This window comes from Galeopterus variegatus, unplaced genomic scaffold (genome assembly GCF_000696425.1).
Source record: "Galeopterus variegatus unplaced genomic scaffold, G_variegatus-3.0.2 Scaffold1264, whole genome shotgun sequence".
In the NCBI taxonomy this organism is placed as follows: Eukaryota; Metazoa; Chordata; class Mammalia; order Dermoptera; family Cynocephalidae; genus Galeopterus; species Galeopterus variegatus.
The window spans coordinates 76,907-83,164 of record NW_007727375.1 but is presented as its reverse complement, the minus strand read 5'-3'; the positions used below and the strand labels follow the sequence as shown (position 1 = coordinate 83,164).

General features: G+C 43.3%; 1 protein-coding gene across 9 annotated transcripts in view; it reads right to left on the bottom strand.

Moving 5' to 3' along the window:
* The window catches only part of RNF216 (ring finger protein 216), a 180,260-nt gene extending 174,660 nt beyond the window's left edge, over positions 1–5,600 (bottom strand). For 4 of the 9 annotated variants that reach the window (XM_008575946.1, XM_008575953.1, XM_008575952.1 and 1 more), the window contains exons 1-2: positions 5,515–5,600; positions 3,488–4,960 (exon numbers count right to left, since the gene is read on the bottom strand). The gene's annotated coding sequence lies outside the window, so the exon portion shown is untranslated. The remainder of the gene's footprint in view (positions 1–3,487; positions 4,961–5,514) is intronic. The other 5 variants (XM_008575947.1, XM_008575948.1, XM_008575949.1 and 2 more) reach the window with 5 other exon arrangements.
* Positions 5,601–6,258: the final 658 nt, after the last annotated feature.

Genomic DNA, 6,258 nt, shown 5'->3' with positions numbered 1-6,258 from the left:
TTTTAAAAAAAAAAAAAAAAAAAAAAAAAAAAAAAAAAAAAAAAAAAAAAAAAAAAAAAGAAATAGGAAATGTCATCCAAGAAAGAATATTTCAGTTCCTGCCTCTCCACTTTATTACAAAAATTATCATAAGTACATTCATGACTATACTCAATAGTCAAATATGAGGGTACATTAAAAAGTTCATATAGAAAGATTCATATTATCTCTCAACTCTATTTTTACACAAACTTTTTGACATAACCTCATATATGGATTAATGCTTTCAAATTAGAACCCCAAATCAGCATTTCCTCATCTCATTACTCTGTGCAGAACCCTATATAGTACTACTACATTGTAAAATTTCAAGAAAATTAGATGACAGTTCTATGTTCTCTTCCACCTCCTATAACTGTCTAAATGATCAACACATGATCACATTTTAATTTTCTGTTTTCTCCAAATGCTCTTGATGTCTTGTTCGTAGATACACTTCCAGTGCCTAGCAGAGTTGCTGAATGAATGAATGAATGAGTGGCTCCAAAACCACCTTCCTCTGTCAAAGACAGGAGCTGTTTATCACAGACATATAAACAGTCAGTTAACATGGCCTAAGTGACAATAAGTTTATTACAATTTTCTTCAGTTATCAAGTACTGCTCATTATAGAAAATCAGGAAAACAAAGGAAATCAGGAAAAAAAGTTCCCATGGTTCTCTCATCCAATATTCTAGTTTTCAAAATTGCATCTTCACTTTCTCCTGACCAGAGTGTTTGGGTTTGTTTCTAACAAATCATTTTTTTCTCATTCTTCTATTTGTGTTCCTTCTCCACTTTTTCTTCCAAATGCTCCTAAAATAATACTGCATGATCCTGGGCTTTTGTAGTGTCCTCACTTTCCAGGATAATTTCCATAAATATGTCTGTCACTTCTGCAACACTGATTTTGGGGTAATAAAAGACTTTCAATTTGACTTCCCAATAGGCAAAACTGAGCTGGGCACAAGCTGGCACCAGACATGCCCATGTCATACCAAGCCCCCACAACACCTCTTCCTAGCACATTTTTTAAGTGTCTATAAATGATTATTGCTTCTCATTCAAATACTAGTTGCTCATCTAAACCATTCTTTGGATATCCATCCTTTGTAAGCCTGTAATAATATGAGTATTTAATCAATATTAAATCAACACACCTGAAGTTAATAATAGTTATCTCTAAGTAATAAGTTTAAAGTAGTCATGTTTTTTGCTTCTTTAAATTTTCTCATTTTTTCTACATTAACTGGTAGTACAGTAGTCCCTCTTATCCACAGTTTCGCTTTCCACGGTTTCAGTTACTCACTCAACTGCAGCCTCAAAATATTAAATGGAAAACTCCAGAAATAAACAATTCAGAAGTTTTAAATTGCATGCTGTTCTGAGTAGCATGATGAAATCTCTTGCAGGACGTGATGAATCATCTTTGTCCAGAGTATTCATGCTATAGATGCTCCTTGTCTGTTAGTCATTCAGTAGCCATTCTGGATATCAGATCCATTGCTGTGGTATCACTGTGCCCCCATGTTCAAATAACCCTTATTTTACTTAATAATGTCCCCAAAGTGCAAGAGTAGTGATGCTGGTGTATTATTATTGTCCTATTATTAGTTATTGTCGATCTCTTATTGTACCTAATTTATAAATTAAACTTTATCACAGGTACACATGATTAGGAAAAAACATAGTACAGTATTTGGTACTGTTTGCAGTTTCAGGAATCCACTAGGGGTCTTGGAATTTATTTCCTGTGGATAAGGGAGAAACTACTATATTTACATTAACATTTTAGGTTAAAAATACATTGAAAGAATTCAGCAAATATTTATTGTGGGCTTGCCATGTGGGTGTAAATAATTTGTTACGCATCATTGGGAATACATACAAAGAAAATCCTAAATGGATCTTGCCTTAAAGAACTTGGGAGTCCAACTAGCGAAAGAAAATACACACACAATTAAATATATTATAAAGTATAAAGTCACTGCTTCAATAAAGATACTATTCCAGTTGGGGGAAGAGAGGTAGTCAGGGAAAGCTTAGCCATATTCAAACTAAACTGAGTGCTGTAACAGATCTGGGCTTAGCTTTTCGGAGGACAGCAGCTCTCAGCTAGGGCTTCTGGGGCCTTGAGTCACCAGGTAAGTAGGAGAGGCCACATGGGAAGTGCTGACACTACATGGAGAAAAAGGGCCAGCTAAACCCAGCCTTTCAGCAGTATCTGACAAAGAATGTCAGTGGAGAAGCCATCTTGGAAATAGATCCTTCAGCCCCAGCCACCTAAGTTGACAGCATTGTGGAGCAGAGAAAAATGGTACAGGTGAGCCCTCAATCCCCTAACTCACAAAACTATCAACAAATAAAACTGCTGCATTAAGCCACTGTTTTGGGATGGTTTGTTATGCATCAATAGATAAGTGAAACAGCTCAAATTTTATTTTCTAGCCAATGGGAAGCAATGCAATGAGAGTTGTGCTTTAGGAAAATCAACCTAGCTGCAATGTGTAAGACAGCCTGTAGAAGACATCTAGTGCCTGCAAACTCAGGAAACAAGAGCCAGTGAAGTCTGAACTAGAGATAGTAGTATGTAGGGGAAGGGAAAAAATACGAGACACTGACTGCACAGTTAGATTCAATGGGAATTTTGTATGCAACCTGCCATCAGGGCAAAAGGAAGGAGTCGAAGTTGACCTAGATGTTCAGATTAGGTGAGGACAGGATGTTATTGCTATTAAGGAAGAACAAGGCAGACAATGAGTTCAGAATAAAAAAACACAATGTGTGTTAATTTTAATACGCACACAAAACGGAATAACTAACGTAAAATAACATTCACAATTACAGATATAATTATGCAAACGAGGTGAGGACAGGATGTTATTGCTATTAAGGAAGAACAAGGCAGACAATGAGTTCAGAATAAGAAAACACAATGTGTGTTAATTTTAATACGCACACAAAACGGAATAACTAACGTAAAATAACATTCACAATTACAGATATAATTATGCAAACTGTCTGGAGTTTAAGTAGAGTTTAAGAGCTCTAAAAATCCTGTTAGAGTGTCTTTCCACAGTACGAAAGGTTTTAGACCAAAAATTAAATTCAAAATCTTCAGTGGATGAGCTAAAGAGTTCAAAATAAAACATTAAGATTTTCCTCAACTGTGAACTGAAAACTGGTTTAGAAACTGGGACAGATAAGTAAGCACATCCTCATCCAAAGGGATAAAAAATCAATGTTTTCAATGATCTTTTTACAATTGAATCTTCTATGAACTCGTGACACACTGCTCCTTTTATCCCAAGTACTGCCATAAAGGCTCCAACCCCTGACATATTTTCACATTGAATTGAGAGATGTTTTTTTTTTAAAACCACAGATTTCATTATAGTAGAACCAAAATCCTTATCATGGCTTATAAGATGCTGCACCACCTGATCCTTGCTGATATAGCTAGCCTTACCTCATACCTCTTCCCTTCACTCCCATTCTGTAGTGACAATGGCTCAGTTCCTTAAACAGGCCAGGCTCCTTCCTTCCACTTCAGGTTCTTCTCTCTAGCTGGATTACTCTTCTTTATTACCTCTCTTGGACCAAATTAACTCCATTAATCTTCACTCCTGCAGAGCAAAACTTTTCCTGACTATCCCCTATATATCCCTCCATCCCACATTCATTCACACGACATCCCCCACTTCTTCAAAGTACTTACCACACTTAGGAAACAATGTTTAATATTGGTCTCCTCTGCTAAAACTTAAGTTCCACGAAGGCAGGACAATGCATCTTATTCACTCTCATGGTCCCAGTACATAGCATGCTGTCAGGCACAAAGTAGATGCTCCAGAAGTACTTTCTGAATAAGTAGCATTCACAGGTATAGCAGGATAATTAGGGGCATGAATTCTGAAACCAAACTAAGTTCAAGTCCTAGCTCTGACACTTACAAGCTTTGTGCCCAGGTAAGCCACTTTTCAGCACCTCAGTTTCTTCTCTTTTAAAATAAGTAACATAATAAGTAACATAATTCAGAGCATTAAAAGAGTTAATATATGGAAAATGCTAGCACGTAGTTAACATCATGCGTTTTGTTCTATTAGTATTAACAACAGTGTAGATAAAATGATGACACCGTCAGATGTGAGTTAGTTATGATGTCTATAAAGACCCAGGGTATAGTAAACACATTGCATAGTCGTTCATACTGTATTTTGCAAACACAGACTCTCTCAACTATCCTATTTCATAAATTTTCAGTCTCCCTGACTCATATCTCAACTTTATTAGATTTCTCCACAGGGGCTTCAAGGATTCTTTTATTAGCTGCTGCTAGCGTTCAGGATAAAAACCTAAGGCCTCTAACGAGGTTTTTACAGCGGGGTCCAAATTCTGGCCCCAGGGCTCACCAGCCATTTCCTCAAATTCACCACCACTCCCTAACCCCCAGCCACAATAAATTATGGATACAAAACCCAAAGCCAAAGGCAGGCCATTTCTTAGCTGTCTTATCAGACAAACTTATTAAACTGAGATGTGTCATAAAATCCTCCGGGTCGTCCTTTCTCCCAGCACGATCAAAGTACCCAGGACGACTGCTAACAAGGCACTTATGACAACGTAGAAGTGATTTACAGGGCCCCTGGAGGATGTCTATGGGAACCCTGGCCCTAGAACTGCAACTGTAGGCACTCAGTAAGGTGAGTTACAGGCCTGAAGTTTCCCGAAGTTTCAGATCGTCGGTCAACCCAGTACAAGGGTCACCGCACAGGTGGGCACATCGGCCTCGTTCCCTGCACAGCGCCCAAGCAAATGCGAGGTGCTGCAGGAACATCAGCTGGGCTAGCACTCTCCGCGCTGCAGAAGGGTTCTTACATTCGCGCTGTGTCCTCACAGTGCCAAGCGTCAGTCACCAACTTTCGCGGAAACACACCCCCTCCTGAACAGATGGGAAAAGGTTGGAAACGGCCTCCCGTCACCCGTTCCGGGCGAGGGCTGAAGTTCAAAGTCAGTCCACGTCCCTCCGCTTCTCCAGGCCGCGGTCGGGTGAACAGACACCGCCTTCCGCGGCGGCTTCGGACCCGGGAGAGGGAAGCGAAGGCCACCGGAGGAAGCTCAGTCTTTCGGGGCGGTCGCCCTCGCGCAGGAGGCCGAGGGACCCGCCCGCGGAAACTTCCCCAAGCGGCGGGAGGGGGTCGCCAAGCACCTTTGTCCCTCCCGCCTTACCGCTGGACCGCCGCACGGGGCTCGGCGGTGCCCAGCGCAAGGGGGTCGCCAAGCTCCTTTGTCCCCCCCGCCTTACCGCTGGACCGCCGCACGGGGCTCGGCGGTGCCCAGCGCAGCCCCCAGGCCCGCCCTGGCCTCGGCCCGCGCCCCTCACGGCCCGGCCCCCACCCCCACCCGCGGGACTTAATGGACGCGCCGAGCGGAGAAGCCACCTCGCCTCACAGGGCCTGCCGAGGCGCCCAGGAGCGCTCCGCGGCCGACACTTACTCGCCACTCAACTCGCCGGCTGACGAGGCGGGCTCAGCCGCGGCGTTTACGCACAGGAGCTGCAGCAAACAGCTCAGTCGCCGCCGCCGCGGAGGCCGCCGCCGCGCTCCTTCCGGCCCTGCCGCGGCGTCACCTCGCGCCTGCGCACAGCGCCCCCTCCCGACTAATGACAGGAAGAACCATAGAGGCACGCCGGGTGCTGGGGAGAAGGTACCTGGGGAGGGAGACCATAGAGAGACTTCAAGCAGCTCCTCCATCCCGGCTCACTGCCTGCGGAGTCTTGATTCCCCCGTTAGGCGTGAGAACGTAAGGAACTGAAACTCGCTTGACCCCACAAGGTGTCACTATCTCCCTAGAGTTGAAAGAGGTGGGGGAGGGGATGTGACATAGAAATCTACTGCATAGAGATCAGCGAAAGCGGTTCCTGAGGAGCAAACATTTGAGCAGAAAACTGAATGAAGTGAGGGAGTGAGCCCTGGTGACCACCCGGAGGAAGAACACTTCAAGAAAGGACAAAGGCCCTTAGATAAGAATAGGCCTGGAATGTTTGAAAAATAGCAAGAATAGGGTGGCTACAGTGCAGTGACCAAGCGGAAGAGTGGTAGCGAATGGGGTTGGCAAGGTGGCAGGAAGCCAAATCATAGTCTTAATAAGGAATTTGGATTTTATTCTAAGTGTGATGGAAACTACTGGAGAGTGGGGAGCCGGGGCGTGAGTTGATCTGCTTGTGTTTCCCAAAGATCA